The following is a 17298-nucleotide window of genomic DNA, read 5'->3' on the forward strand; positions in this document are numbered from 1 at the left end:
TTTGTGCTATGTATAATTCGGGCAAATTTTTTTAAAAAGTTAATTTTGTATTCTTATCTTTGTTTATTGAAGTTTACCCTTCTTTTTCAGCAACGAGGCTACATAAAAGATGGAAATAAAGTTTAAGATGGAAACGAACCCAAGACCACGTGCACCAAAGATTCGCACGCGTGCTAGCCACTAGACCAGAAACGAGACCTACTAGTGAGTAAAACCACGACAGACTTCCTAACTATAGGTGTCCGATGTTCTAAACAGTGCTGCCCATGAGATGAGACGAAACATAGCCCTTCCAATAGAAATATATATATACTAGACAGCACTTTCACGGCATCTTTCCAAGACGATATAGCTCGTCTCGTGGGCAAAACTAATTCTATACAGAAGTAACAAATTTATCCGTTCCAGTTTTAACACTCTCACCAAACAGAGGGTGGAACCTGCTCTTGAGATTCTGAATCTATATAACAGAAAGCAATTTCTCGCCGTATCTCATTGTTTCTGTTCTATGAAAATTTGATTGAAAACGGAAGAAATAGATTTCTACAACTTCCGGTTTGAACAGAGCCCATTCTTCAAACACTAAATTCATATCAAAAAGACAGTTTCTCACTAGTAGGTGATAACAGAATATCGGATCATGCTGAATGTGTACTTCTAACATCTTCCCCACCTCACTCATATAAGCAACTTCCACCCTACAATAATTTCTAGTGCCTACTGTTATCCAAGTGAATTATCCGATCTACAATTTATGAACATCATATTATATATATATATTCCGTCAACGCTAAACTGCAGAGCGCTCATGTATAGTTTAATCCCAGGCCACGAGAGTTTGTGGTAAAGCACAGGATGTCCGTGGGTTATCCCGTTTTCTCCGACATTCTCATTCCCCCAATTCTCTTCAAAATCAACCACTATCATTAACCATCCGTCTCTTGCAGCCCACAGGACATAAATGTAGGGACGTACTACAGCATTCATTTCACTTATTTTCTCAAAAATCCGTAACAGGGTAGCTCCTGTATTCTGATTCATATCTGTACGGTATTCTTTTTCATTAGTTTGCAGTCTCCATGGCACTTTATATACAATAAAAGGGGTAACCCTGGGAATCGGATGGGAATGACGTAATTTATCTCTGTAGGTGTAACAACATTCTTTCCTGCTCTCGTGCTAACCGCGGTTTCTCACACTTCATGCAGTATATAAAAAGAAGGGATTGTCAACATTGTGAGAACACAGGATTTAATTAAAGACTCGTCTTAATTGGGCAAGCATTCCTCAGATTAAATCCCTGGTATTCCAGTAGAGTGTTATTTCAATTAACACCTGAATATACCTACTTGTGGGTTGAACATAGTCATTTATATATAAATTCTCTTCACAGCAGCGAGTATAGTTTCAAAGCAACGTAGGTTGACCGGATACTAACCCTTCGCATAACAGGAACACTTTTTTTCTTAATTAACTTCTAAAGTATTTACATGTTTAAATCCACACAAAAGAATGTACATAATTTCTGGTTGGCTAACGGTGTGGTCAATGATTTCACTTCTAAAACAGTCTGGCTTATCCAGATGCTTCTTTATATAGGGAATGAATTAATAGAAAACAAAATACGCTGAAGGAATGCTAATGTATTATTTCTACATAATGTACAAAGTTGTACAGATTATTATTATAATCTTGCAAAACTTTTAAACTTACTCTATGCAAGCAGTGACAATCTTCAAGGATTTCTCTTTTTCTTTTGACAATACGCGCAAATATGGAAGGCCTTGTAGGAACGGATGTCCGTACGTCCGCCCATCTGTCTGTCTATACGTCTACAAGAAATACAGATATCAAAGCAAAACGGTAAGACATGGCAAGAAGCCATTCTCTGGAATAGGTTCAACGTCCCAAGAATAAGTTATCTCCCTTAACCTCTATTCAAATCGGAAGTGATCAAGGGCGCCCATCAGGGGGAGGCAAGGTGGGGCGCTCGCCCCCTTAGAGGAAATTGTACTACAGAATATCAAAAATCCAATAGAATTTTTACATTAGTTACAGCAAAATTTGAAACTATTCTTGAAACGTCGCTTATACCTGCCCCCCTTCCCTTGGAAACCACAACATAGGCGCCCTTGGAAGTGATAGAAATCAATGGTTTCCGTACTAAGTTTTTTTAAAAAATAATTCAACGTTTAAAAAACAGATCTCATTTTCATCCTTAGTCTACTATAACTCGCAAGGTGAAGATGCAATAACATTTCCTCTTGCAATATTGAACTTTGTGAACCAAAGATAACAAGAGACTGAGAAATAGCTTTTTCATATGAATTCAGCGTCCCACAATGAGGACAACAAACTACTTTTCAAACCGGAAGTAGTGTAAACCTACTATTTCTGGCTTCAACCCTGACTGCCGTGGTGAAAAACTAATATATAACAAGCTTTTTTAAATAATAATAATAATAATACTAATAATAATACGTATTCAATCGCCGAACAGGAAGTGGCGAAACCGTGAGCTATTACAATGTTACGATAGGGATCCTTATTAACATCATAATCCTTATCTAAAGATCTAAACTGTTTTTCAGCACCTGTTCAAAAGCCCGAAGCCTCGTGGCATTCCACTGTTGCTTGATTTTTTTCAGAGTTCAAAATCCCTTTTAGCGCCGAGGCTGTATAAGACGTGAATCTACAACGTAACATGGAATCCGAATATCAGGACCCACCTACAACTGAGCCTCGGACTCCTGCGTGGAGGCTCCTGTTAAAGATGTAAGTAAAAGCAACTTCAACTAAGAACCTCTGTATTCTGCAATCATTTTGTAAGTTGTTTCGTGTAATCAAATATTTAAAATGTAATATACTGTTCATTATACCTTTGCATGTTCCCCAAGTATTAATAAAATACATACTGACCAAAGTAGGGATGTACCGATATATTGGTATCGGCCACTTTTGGGGGTATCAATATTGGCAAATGGACACCGATATTTACTGATACATTTTACGAACTATTTTCAATTTGTTTAATATTAACAGTTACACTTATATTTCATCGGCTTCTTTTAGACTTAAAAGGGATCTAAATAATTATCCATTATAGAATCGATTTCTTTACGCATGTGTACTCCTTTAATTTGTATATACTACTCGTACTCAACTGGTATTTTTAGTCCCTCGATGCCAAATTAGTGGTGAAGAAAAGCCGAAGGTCCTCAGTTAGGACCGTAGGCGCTCAAAGAAAATTTTGTAAGAGGGTCCATTCTATGGTTGATATATTACGTCTGGTATTTAATATACGTAGTTTGTTAGATTACGTAGAATATACATTTTCGTGAGCCAGGGGGTCCCACCCTGCGCCCATGGTCAGGATAGCAGCCCCGTATTTTGAATCCCAAACGAGACCGAGGTTTCGATTCAAAAGAAAATGCTATGGAAGAAACCCACAAGACGCTGACTTTGTCATTATTTTCTCCTACTTACTGGTTAAAAATAATTAGTTCTAAAGATTAATAAATAGTTTTAGTGTTTTCGACTTCGCTTAAATAACCCTCATATTTTTAAATGAAATAAACAGCAACACCTGGTTCAGCACGCATAATTTTGTAACAATAAAAATTTGTAATGATAGTATCAGTTTGCAATATACGTATGCAAAAGAGACTAGAAATACAATGTAACTATCAAAGTACATGATCACTAAATACCAATCACTGACTCTTAGAATTAAGTTTACACTATATTTGCTGCTTTTTAGTTCATTTTATGAGAGCTGCATTAAATTTACAGGAAATATATTTTTTGTGTAGAACCTAATATAAAATTTGTATTTTGTCTTTGTATGTCAAATTTTAGCAATATATCCTATTACAATGCTGATAATTTCATCATTTTGAAAAGTCCTGAGATATTATATATATATATATATATATAAGAAGTGTCCAAAAGTATCGGTATCGGTATTTTTTTTCTATTTGCCCCTTCAGTATTGGTATCACTGAAAAAGTGATATCGGTACATCCCTATAAGGATGCGCACGAGTCGAGTCGATTTAAGCCTGTCTCGACTCGTCTCGAGAAAATGTTGTCTCGACTCGACCCGAAGTCGAGACGGGACGTCTCGAAATTGGAGTCGAGACAAAATATACGAGTTAAAATATATGCACACATCATCCAGAACATTATGACTATCTAAATACTTGGCAGTAACAACGGCGACACATCTTGGCATGGACTCAATGATCCTTGGTAGGTCGCTGGAGAGAGTTTGCACACATGTACACACACAGGTCACCTACTTCCCATAAATTCCGGGGCGAGGAGCGATGAGCTGTGATGTCACGTTCAATCACATCCCAGATGTGTTCGATTGGGTTCAGATCCGGCGAGATGGGGGGCCAGCACATCACTTGGAACTTGCCCCTGTTCTCCTCGAACCACTCCATCACACTGGTGGGCTTGTGACATGGTGCATTATCTTATCGAAAAATTCCACTACCGTTGGGAAACATGATCGGGTGTACGTAGCCTGCAAGCAGCTTGCGATATGCCTCGGTCGTCATGGTGCCATGCTGAAGCTCAACTAGACACACGGATGCTCACGTGATTGTTCTCCCAAGCATAATTAAGCCGCCGGCAGCTTGTCTCCGTCCCGCAGTACAGGTGTCAAGGAGCTGTCCCCTTGGAACACGACGGATTCGCACCTCCCATCGTCATGATAAAGAAGGTATCGGAATTTATCAGATAATGCTGGAATTGGTTTCAAGGCTGTTTGAATATTTTCTTCAAAATAATATTAAAAAATACAGAAAGATTTTCGAGACATTCGAGTCGAGAAATAAGCTTGTCTCGACTCGTCTTGAATTTTACAAAGTGTGTCTCGTCTCGACTCGTGCGCATCCCTACATCCCTAGACCAAAGTGTCCTTTTATCTTGTCTGATGAAGGCTATTACCGAAACTATTATACAATATATAGGGTGGCCTGAAAGTAGGCATACCCCGTGCATTGATCAAGTATAACATTCTAGTTTATGGATGCATTTGCTTCGACATTTCCGGCTTTAAATTATAAGTAAAAAGATGTTAAGAACAAATAGTAACAAAAAAAAAAAAAAAAAAACTAGATCTGCCTGTTTGATAAAATACAGTGAACTGATCGCTATGGGACTGTATACCTACTTTTCGCCACCCTGCCTTCGCAAATGCTGTTTTAGGAATATATTTGGACTTCATTTATCACTCATTCATAGAAGTCACATAGCCATAACAAAATCTCCCTTATTTATTTTTTTATTTTTAAAGTAGTTCGCAACTACAGATGCAACAGTGTGTTTTTTAGGTAGCATTTAAAATACCGTCTGTATATCTGTCACACTTCCACTATTCACTTTATCATAATTTCCTGTCGTTGATCTGCCACTCAACATCATAGCACAAGACAGTTCACTTTTGGTGCGAATGAGTATCAAACGTTGTAACAGGTTTGGGTCAACGGTTAGTATCCTCGTTTTCAACAAGAATGTACCGGATTCGAATGCCACGACTAGACACGTTCATTGAGATTTTCGCGAGTTTTCCTTAGTTTCACCCAGCGAACAATCGATATAGAAATCGGACGTTCAGGAAAAGAGGCAAGCAAATAAGCACTTTTAATTCAAACAATAGGCATTAAAATCCAACATGAAATAACGAAGATAAATATGCAATGACATTAGGTCACGCATAATGTCCAATAATTTGAAAAGATGACTTGCGAGAACATCTTATTCTAAACAAAGAAACACGAAAACCTCCTCATGTGTATCTAATAAATTATTTACAGCTTTTTTTTTTTTTTTTTTTTTTTTACATCACACACTAGTGTTGTTTTACAACATTTGACACGCAATAGTTTGAAGCAAGGAATTATTGATCACTTACAAACGAGTAGATAAATTATTACATAGATTACAATTTAATATGGTTCGACAGTCCATCAGAACGATTCATTAATTACGATTTCACGTGTTAGTTAAAGCTTTTTCTTTCGCTGTTAATTAATATTTATGTATTTGAACGTACAACACATTTTTCCAAATCTAAACAAATTTTTCTGTCTTTATGAATGTAGCCGGATCAGATTTAAAGCACGAAAGAATAATGCGATAGGTACACTCATGTCCAAAATGACTATCGCATATCAATAATTGTGTTCTTGTAAGAATATAATTTGATAATGATTTTGCAGGGTACTTTTAATACTGATACTGTGTGTATAATCGGGAAATGTATACTTGTGGTAAATTTCATAGGAAAAGAATTGTAAATACGAAAATTACAATAAGTAAAACAAAATGTTGCTAAATGGATAAGAAAGTTTCATTTTCGTTTTATTGTACTTATTTACTGCTCTTTTGACATGAAATTTGCCACATACATGTCTTCGCAGACTATACACATACTAACATTATAAGAAATATCGGGCGAATTCGTTATCAAATTATATTCCTACAACAACATATTTATAGACATGCGACAATAATTTTGGACATGAGTGTACATTTTCTTCTTTAAGCATTTATGCCAATTGTCGTTAATTTGTCCAGTGGTGGCTCTTGAGGTACGTCACATCGGTAAAAAAAATAATTTTAAGGTTGCAAACTAAGGAAAGAAAGATGGATAATACGAGAATTATAAATGAGGGAACCCTTCTTCCTTTAGCTTATAGCACTAAAATTTAATTTTTTACTGATATGAGCTCCCTCAAGACCCGCCACTGAAAGCATTCAATTTTCAGCATTTAGATATTGAAGTATGGAGGATGTTAGCTAGATCGAACAAAAACTATTTTAAAAAGTGAAATACGTACTGTGATTTAAGAAAATGACCTTTTGATGGTTTTATTATGTACAATTTGATTAAGAACTTTGATTGGGCATAGCTCAAGAACTAAAATCCTATCCAACGTAACATTTCACAATCTTATACTACAGCTAAAAAGTCGAGGTCTACCTCATGCCAAGTTTGGTCCTGATCGGATGAGTTCGGTTGAGCTCGTATGATATACAGTGTCCTTGCTTTTTCAGAAAGAAATCAAACGAAGCAGGAGAAGGGAATGTTCGGAAAATCAAACAAGAACAATATTAGATACTTAAGAATGAAAGAAAAACCTTGTTGTATAGAGAGAAATTATATACTGAAGTGACGAGATAGAAAGTACGATGGAAGAAAAGAAAAAAAAGGAGAGAGAATATTTCCAACTGATCGACAATTGTTAACACTGACAAGTTCAACTTAAAGACTGAGTAATAGCGTGAAGACCGTAAGTGCATGGAAGGATTTTAATTTTGCGGTAAGCGACCTTCTACAGACGGCAAAATACGCATGATGATGACACTCATCCGATATATGAAACCTCTGAATAACGGACACCGATGGCAGAGGATTGCCTGTTCGTAATTGACAGGTAGGCCCTATATCACTTATAGACTACAAGTTACGCAAATTTAGATTATTCACGCCTCACGTGGTAATTGTATGCAATATATTCGTACACTAAATACAACCTAATATTAAAAGGAAGACTCTTCAGTCTGTCAGTCACATTGATTCTTAATAGTGCACAATCAGGCTCATGGTTGTCGCTAGCAGCGCTGCCTCCTACTTGCTGGTGATTTCAGATTTGCCCGGAGGGGAATTTCATTATGCGGGGGATGAAAGTAGCACTGCGAAAATATTAAGAATCCAAGTTGAGCATATTACCACCAGGCCACACTCTGAAACCATCACTGCTCGTACCTGACGCCACGAGATGTTGCTAGTGTACACTGCAATTTGGAGACAAACACAAGGCTTAAGGGCAACAACTAGTTACCATATTCTAAGTAAAATAGACAAATTTCGAAATACTGTACTCAAATGATCGAATTACTGAGAGCATGAAAATACAATCACCGTTTGAAAAGGAACAAAAGTATTGCTGGGAATGGGTTGTTTATACAAGTCAAAACACAGGGTGTAGTTAAATTTACATTGAAGTTGCACCATTCGGTCGTGACGTAATGTTACATGGTAATTAGTCCACTTGGCACACACAGCTCTATGGATAAAAATTGATTTACTTACGTTACGAAACATAGCTTAGTGAGCGTCAGCGAGCGAAGGGGTTTAGAAGCCCCGCAGAGATAGTTTTATTCCACATTTGCCCCATGATAATACCACGTGACATTACATCACGCTTCGGTGGTGCAACTTCGATGTAAATCTAACCTCACCCGTTCATGACAGACATCCGTTTAGGAAGATTTTAATGTATAGGGGTTCAGCTAATATAACGATTCATTTTTTTTTTTAATTCTCTCTCCTGTCATTTCTTCTCTTTTTGCTGTCACTGAGTTACAAGCTTCAAACACACTTATTTTGATTTATTTTTCAGCCGCTTTTAAAACTTCTAGTTCAAAACAAGCGTTTCTTAGTGCTCTTTCCACCATCATTACAAATTTCATAGCACTTTTTTAGGTAGGGAAAAGAAGTAGGAAACCATATCCGCAACTTTATCCGCTATCCGCAAAGAAACGAAATATATATCCGCAGATACCCGTTTTGATGCGGATATCCGCATCCGCGCAGACCTCTACTCATTTCAGACACATTGTCTTTGTTGGGTACTAATGTTAAGAAGTATTTTCCGACACTTCAGTTTAATTCATTTGACTGGGTGAGGGACTCCTTTGCGCCTTCTGTCCTACAGTCAGCAGAATTAATTGTACAGGAAAAAAGTGAATTGGTCGATGTGAGGAATGACCGAAGTTTGAAGCTCCAGCACACACAAGAAGACAAGGCATCATTCTGGATTTCTCTCCGGAGAGAATACGTATCTAGATACTTTTACAAAGTTCATATTCCCTCTTCTACATCCTACTTAAGTAAAGCAGGATTTTCTGCAATGAACACAATCAAGTGTAAGAACGGGTCACAACTGAAGGGTAAGGGGAAAAAAGAAGGAATGTCACAAAACTACATTTTCGAGAAAACTGCGTTTTAACATTGAAAACCGTGTAAAAAGAATAGGATTATTAAATCTTTCGCCCCTTTTTAAATGGACATTTTTACATCTAGTCATGCATGGCATATACAGTCAAATAGTACCAAGAGTCGCCAACAGATAGGACAAAGCACCCGAAAAAGCACATACATGGACATTCCTTGTTTTTTCCCCTTACCCTTCAACTGTTAACTCCGGAACACGACATGACGGTGTGTTTAACAACTCTCAGTCCACAATTGAAGAAGATTATGGAAGAACATCAAGCTCAAGTTGCACATTAATTTTGTTTCGCGCACCAACTTGTTTCACTTATTTTTGAAAAACTGTAATCTTCATATATTATTATTAAACAATTGCAACCTTCAATAGATATTATTGAAATAATGTTACATTACTAATATTATTGAACAATTCTAACCTTCATAAAATATTTAAAAATTGTAACAGATCAACGACGTTAATAAATTATAAGTTTCGTACTATGTTACTTTTCTGTACATTTTTAACATTTAAAAAAGTATTTGTTATCTTTGTTATGACCATTATTGCTTCTTTATTGTTGCAGAATATTTTGTAACTAGAAATATTAAAATATCATTCATTCCCTTCGGTAAAGCAAACATGTATACAAATTACCTACATTTGTGTTATTACAGTATAAGATATTAGTTTGTTCGTACGTTATTTAGTAATCTTCCTTCTTGGTGAAAGATTGGATACGGTTTCCGAAAAAGAAAGTGTATTTTTGAAAACCTGAGTCCTATATTTCAGTACAGTTGTTCTCTATTTTTAAATTAGAATGAAAAATAAGCATAATGATTTACCACGGGGGGAAAACCAACGATCGAGCTTTCTTCCCTGTGAGATCAGCAATCACAGAAAAAAAATACCACGGTATTTTATATTTACGAAAATAATAATAATAATAGACCTAATAATATATCTATGAGTGTGCCGCGAGAATTCAACTTACACCCGTAGTGTAAAATGAAATGAAATCTTTGAGTTTTATGTCCCACGGTTATCCCGGTTAGGCTAAAGGAGACGGTGATTATGAGAGATGAGTGAAACGATGGAATGAAGAAAGTGGGAGGAAACGGGAGAACCCCGAGAAAACCCACGAACACGGTGTTTGTCCACCACAAAGTTCACTTGGCGGGGGCTGGGATCGAACCCGGGACCCCAAGCACCAGAGGTGAACGCTCTACCACTGAGCCACCGCGCCTCCCTACACCCGTAGTGTGCCGCAAGTTGAAAAAAGTTGGGAAACGCTGGGTTATATAATATTTTTTGAACTGAAGATAAGTATTTCATTTCAATTCTCAGCATAGTATATATTAACATTATATTTTAAAAAATACGCTTAAATTTTGTTCTATTTAACTAACTTTATTTTCTTTTGAAATCTATAAACCCAAAAGTTCGCATCCAGATGGGCGTAACGAGTTCCCAGTTATGAAGTTGGAGCCCTAGAAGGTCCCCTGATTATGCCGTTACACTCTTATTCAAGAATAATTTCCACTATGAAAAGAAATAACTTCATCTTTATTCAAAAATATTCTTTTTTTTTTTTTTTTTTTAACAAGAGTCAATTTTCAGAATTTTCCTGGAAAAAAACCTGCGACCAACGCTAACCCTGAAAGTACCACCAAAATCCCCGGTTCTACACTGTGAATTACAGCATCCTACTGATTTTCAAAACCCAGTGCCCCTGCTAAGAATTGTATTCAAATTACATAACCACTCGGATAGTTATTGGAAAAACAAAATTTATAGGTGGGGATAGATAGAATCTACTTTTGACCAAAAGTAAACAAAACACTGTCAACATTTGCGTAAATAAATTTTGAAAAAAGAAAAACAAACATAAAAATGTTTCTTTAGTTTTATCGGTCTTATTACATAAAAGGACAAATACATTAACATAGAAATATGTATCTTTAGTACTTACCCCAAATTAAGACTATTTATTTAGTAACAGCGTCGCATGGATCTAGCGAGAAACTTGTGTATATAACGCGCACTGTCCCTATAGCACTGTATCACCTTCACAGAACTCACGTGGACTGCAGCGATGAAACAGCAGACGACGATAACTCGAAGCCGCGGAGTTTTGTGGGCGGTGCTGCTACTACCAATGGAACCACACGATTGGATTGCGTCATACTACACGTGCTGCCTGTCATTTCTAACGAGTCTTTTTACACAAGCGGGCTGAGGAACAATGAATGACTCATTGTGAGAATCTAGAATGGTATTCTCTGTTCTATTACTAGTCCACAGGAAGACAAGAATGGTAAACAACACCTGCAACAAAAAACCTGAATTATTATTCCATAATATTTGTGCTGCCACACCTGTTTCCGAAGGGCGCCGATTTCTGTAAATTTGGGAGGGCCCATTCAGATACAGAAGGTATAATATATGAAGATTTTTAAGACAAATTACATTCAAATTATACCAAATATTGTATATTCATAAATACAATAGTGGGCCACATGAGCTTTGGGGGGCTGAGCCCCCAGGATCGGCGCACTTGCTTTTTCCTCAAAAGCACTAAATATTTACATGGTTAAAGAGTGAAAAAAATAGTAAAAAAGAAAAGAAGAAAAAAGATTTAATAAAAAAGTTTACATTTAGTTGTTGCTCCTTTAGTGCAGAGGTTCCCAACCTTGTTCGCCTGGCGACCCCTTTGTAAACCTACGCCTTCCCTCCAATGTTTCTTTCAGGAAAAATGTTCCAGGAGGCAGTGTCGGACTGGAGCTGTCAGAGCTAGGCGGAGATGGGAAGTTAAAAGGGTGCCTGATGGACAAATTTATGTAAACATTCTGGCTTTTAAAATGACTTTAATTTGTTCACAGTATTAAGCATACACAGTTACACACAAAACGAATAGAAGGAAATACCGTTAATGTTGCATAGCACAGAACAAAGGTGTCCAAAGGCTGGTGATGTGAGCGTGAGGTCAGACCGATGAGGTGAGCGTGAGGTCGAAATGAGTTTGTGAGTGTGAGGTCGAGTGAGCGTGAGGGCGAAATGAGTTTGTGAGCGTGAAGTTGAGTGAGGTTGGATCAAAGTAGACACCTGGTTCTTCCAATAGCAGGGAGAAGTATATTTTAATTCGAAAACACTGTAGATTTTTTGTTCTTTACACAAAAGTTCCTTTATCTCTATTTGAAGATAACACCTGCTGTGAAACGACCATAGGTAAGCAGGGAATATCTTTGGTCCACTACTTTTTTTTTTTTTTTCATTGACCAACTTGGGATAGAAGTTTTAGTGTCTTTGTGATCAGGTAAGAAGCAAGTAGAAAATAATCATAGAATGTCTTGATGTTTTGTCAGTCATACTGGAGTATTTTGCCTCGAAATCCGGTCAAGAATATTCATCATTTAGTATCATAAAATAACCGATTAAATTAAATTGTTTTGTGTTTACCTACATTTTTAAAGATACATCACCGCCACCGCCAAAACTGGTTTGAATATTTTCCTTTGTCCCTTTAACTATAGTTTTCTCTTGTGATTTCGCTTATTTACAATTTTTTTTGAGGGGAGGGGAATCTTGAATCTTGTGCTAGCAGTTAACCACATAAGAATTGCAGCCCTCCCCCGCCCTCGGCCTAGGGGAGATTTTCTCTCCAACTACTTGGACGCAATTTTCCCCCGAATATACTATTCGCCCCCAAAACAGAGTGCTTAAATTTTTTAGCGAGATTCCCCCTCCCAAATGAGTTTCTACACTGGTTTACATGTCGAATACATTGCAGACTACATCACTTAGTAGCCCTTGTCCATTCTTTCTAAACAGGATCAGTCTATACAGCATTTTCTTCCACCTTCCGTTATAATTTTCTCCTTTCAAGCCACGGAGAATACATTCATTCACCTTCACAGTTGCTGTTCTTAAAAGGAGTTGAGTTGAGTTGAATTTCAGTTTAGCGTCCCTTTCAGCAGCAAGGCTATGTGAGACGTGGACCTACTGATTAACGTGGAATACGAACCACATGAGCTCCCGCCGGGAATCGAACCCGGGTCTCCCGTGTTCTTAAAAGGAAAATTATAGTATAATTAAAAGTGCGATTGTGTCATTTTGAAAGAAAATATGCCCCTTCCCCCTCCAAAAAAAAGTCTAATAGGTGCAACCAACGCCCTAAAACCAGCCTGTGGGCACCCCTGCCTGCTCCAAATAGAAAATAGAATTTACATATTTTCTGGGCGAATATTTGAGAGACATTATTACATCTTGATAAGTATATAGAATTTCATATACCCCGACTATTTACTTGGAAATAAAATTCATATAGTTAGCAAGTAGGTCTAATTGTTTTTGTATAAATATAACTACGCAGAACAGCCATAAATAAATGTTTCGTATTACTAGGGTAAATGTGCCAGTCCTCGACCACTTAAGTAATTTTCGTATAATCCTTAATTGTTGTTCAGAGAGCGGAGCAACTTAGGAGGATGTAACTACCTCACGTGTGTTCCTGAAGCTATATGTCATCTATATTTTATCCAAAACGGAGATAATTTATACCATTTATATAATATTAGTCGGACAAACACCGATGATTGATTTATTTTTAATGTTCGACCAGGGCCGGATTTAGGTAATGTTTTGCCACCCCTAGGCCCAAAAGCGTTTGGCGCTTCCCTCCCCCCGTCCATGAACAAAATTTTAGCAATACAAAATTATCATATAGAAGAAATTTATTTTATAAATATCTTCGTTTTTGTACAAATTATAATGCAATTTCACTTTGTATCCTATAAAGAAAGATTTGAATTGTTACAAATTCATTTTTTTAAGTAAATTTACAGAGAATGTTTAATTTGAGTTTTCCAATACGAGCTAGTTCAATAATATAAGAAATTCGTTTCGAATTTTCGACTGTACGTAATAGATTTAATCAAGATGCGAATTACCGGGGGATGAGGGGGATTTCCCCCCTCAATCACATTTTGTTCCCCCCCAAAGAAGGCAGCTGAAGTATTCCCACCGGGGATGCTCAGTTCCCCCCCAAACTATGCTTAGTATAACGCCAAATTTCACTGATTTTGTTATTTCTTGTAAGTTCCCAAGTGAACTTTGTGGTGGACAAACACCGTGTGCGTAGGTTTTCTTGGGGTTCTCCCGTTTCCTCCCACTTTCTTCATTCCACTATTTCATTCATTACTCATCATCACCATTTCCTTTAGCCTAACCGGCATAAACGTGGGACGTAAAACTCAAAGATTTCATTTCATTTTTACTTGTAAGTTCAATTTGCTAAGTATATTTCGAAACAAGCAATGTAAACTATTCAGGTTTGGTCACTTCTACTTACCACCTAATTACCCACTATTTTCACCGGTGTTTAGTTGAACTATATTGGGCCGTATAAACAAAAGTGTCAAGTGCTTCAAACTCACAAATTGGGAGAAAATGTTCAGTTTCGTACATGCAAAAATAATTTTCTACTCAAGCTACTTGTGAGCAAATGCTCATTGTCCCTGGGTAGTGAGCAACTGCTCTAGATTTCGTATAAATTAAAGCGAGAAAATGCTCATTTTTGGAGCAAGTGCTTAAGATTTTTTGAGGTTCCTCAGCACCTTGCTCAGCTTACTCAACAAAAGTTGTTAAAAGCGAAATGGGTGAGTTTATGGTGATTCCCGAAAGAAGACGTAAAGAATATAAATTGCAAAGGGACTTTGATGTTCTTAACTATAAAGAATTATACAGATTTAAGAAGGAAAATGTTATGGCTTGCACAACACTTCCTTCTCGAATCAACTGAAAGACGAAGTGGTGCTCGGACGAATTATGAAAAGATATTTTTATTTATTTATTTATTTATTTATTATTATTATTATTATTTTTTAAGGTACGTAGGACATCCTAGTTTTGAGGTGGGTGTTGCAGATGATACTGCGTTACTCAGTCTACCGTGTCAAATGTCTTCTGGGAAGTTGCACAGGCAATTAAGAAGGAAACAAAATTATGCATACCCTTTCCTACAACAACTGCTGCTCTTCAGGAACCTAAGAATGAATGGTCCCAACGGTATACATTTCCGGATGCTATAGGTGCAGTAGTTTGCACACATGCAATAATAAAAACAAGCCAAAAGTCCATTGGGATAAATATATAAATGGAAAATGGGTTGCAAGCAAGGGTAAAAGTGAGGGAGAACGCGGGAGGATGTCGTACACCCACTTCCAAAAAATATATATGGCGTCTCCCAGCTTCCTTAAAAAATTACAATGGGCAAAGATAGGCATGGGAGACGGTGTGACCTCAATGCGTCCCCCTACTTTTCAGATCCACTATTACCCCTGGTTGCAAGCAGTGTTGCTAGGTCCTCAAGTTAAAATTTCCCCTCAGGAATTCTCAAAAATTCCCTTTTAAGATAAAATTTCCCTCATTTTAGTTCACCATAATATATATAATAATTTGAAGAGAGCATTATTGCGTATCTATGGATTCTTATACTGTGCTTATATCTCTACAACATACTTATGTACTTTTGATCTGTTATTACTTCAATGTTATCTTGTATAATGACATCTCCAAGCCAGACCGTTGAGGCTTGTGGGAAAATAAAGTGTGTGCGATTCTGGAAAGAATGCCACTGTCTTTCGTCATACTGCCGCAGTGCTTAGTAACATTAACATTTGTTGAAAAGCTAAATTTCCCTACATTTTCTTTCATATTCGTAAAATCTCCCTTTTTCTCTCCATAAAAATTTCTTTCCTAAATCTCCCAACGCCGCGGGAAATTTCCCTCAATCTAGCATCACCCTGCAAGAGTAGTATCCGCGTCACCCTATCGCACTTTTGATTATCCAATTTGGGGCCACCATGGACCATAGTGAATAAATCAGGGATGCTTTGGCCCGGGATTGCGTCACCTATTGAAATTTTGCTTATGCTTATTCAGGGCCAGGCAGGCTGGTGTGAATGAGTCAGAGGTACCTTGGCCCGGCTATGACGGCATTGAGTTGGGATTTTTGGATCAGATATATGATTTGTTTGTTTTTTTTTTTTTCATGGGTATAAAATTACTAAACGTGGGAGACCATGGTTCGATTCCCGGAAGGAGCTCCCGCGGTTCGGATTTCACGTTAATTAGTAGGTTCTATTTTCGCTGCTCAACGGGACGTTAAACTCAAAATCAACTTAACTCGAAAGCTCTGGGAGGAATACTTGATTTTTGGTTAAGGTATGGTTTTCATTCACGGGACTTATGGTATTCGAACCACGATATTCAATTGTCAAAAAGTGTGTCCAGGAAAGCATACATTTATTTGAGACGCATAAAAGAGGGGGAGGGGTGATCCCTGACTTGGTTAACAATAATAATGTATATTGTATTCGTTTGTGGATTACACAAAACTGTTGGAAAGATTTAAAAAGCTTCTTTGTGTATTGACTTATAATCATATGTTGAAAAAGAATCGTCAACTATATCGTGTTACATATGCTTACGTATTCGTTGTCACAGTATTGTTGGCATTGTTTGTTTGAACAAGTACAGTGTTTAATTCTCAAATAGTGTGTAATGGTTTACTTTGAAAAGATATATTCATTCTTTGAGAAAGAGAAAAGGGATGAGATGATGTTATTTTGGACCTAGTTAGTACCTCTTGTTTTCGTCTGTGACGTCACATTTACGTTTTGCTTAAAACTGATTGGTTCATTGTAATAACGATTAATCATATTTATGTAACGAGATAACATTGAGGAGTTATTTCTTATGACAAAACAAGAACATATATGTGTAATGCTTTACTTTGAAAGAATACATTCATTCCTAGAGAAGGTAAAAGAGGGAAGTGATGAGCTGAACCTAGTTACTACCTTTCGTTTCCGTTCGTGAATAAATAATAATGACGTCATGAGTATAGGCTTTTATAGGGCATGGGTATGTGAACGAACACTAAAATTTCATGATTGGTGGGGTTAATTTGGCAGAACCAAAGTCATGATCTCCAGAACTAATTTTAGTATTTGAGCACCTAAAATTACTAAAGATATAATTTGGGAAGGTTTCTAACCTCATGTATTCTCTTTATTACGTTATAGGCATGCACAGGCTAGATTTAGTTTCTGAAGGTCATGAGTTTGATTCTCGATGATGGCTTATATGACTGATATTAACAAATTTTTGTGCTGTTTTGGATTTATGCTCTACATAGACGTTGTGTGAGCTCTTCAAAGTAGAGTTTACTGTCACTTTATTTACATATAATGAGGATATGCATACCTTAATGCACTCCTCTTAAGCTT

At 37.0% G+C, this 17298-nt stretch overlaps 1 protein-coding gene across 2 annotated transcripts in view; it reads right to left on the reverse strand.

Annotated features, from left to right (window-relative positions):
- Positions 1-11133, reverse strand: part of LOC145683971 (uncharacterized) — a 537083-nt gene extending 525950 nt beyond the window's left edge. Inside the window, exon 1 of one of the 2 annotated variants that reach the window (XM_081755705.1) lies at positions 10980-11133. The gene's annotated coding sequence lies outside the window, so the exon portion shown is untranslated. The remainder of the gene's footprint in view (positions 1-10979) is intronic. The other variant, XM_081755708.1, reaches the window with a different exon arrangement.
- Between the last annotated feature and the right edge of the window lie 6165 nt (positions 11134-17298).

Source organism: Thermobia domestica, chromosome 4 (assembly GCF_964235325.1).
Source record: "Thermobia domestica chromosome 4, izTheDome1.hap1.1, whole genome shotgun sequence".
Lineage (NCBI taxonomy): Eukaryota > Metazoa > Arthropoda > Insecta > Zygentoma > Lepismatidae > Thermobia > Thermobia domestica.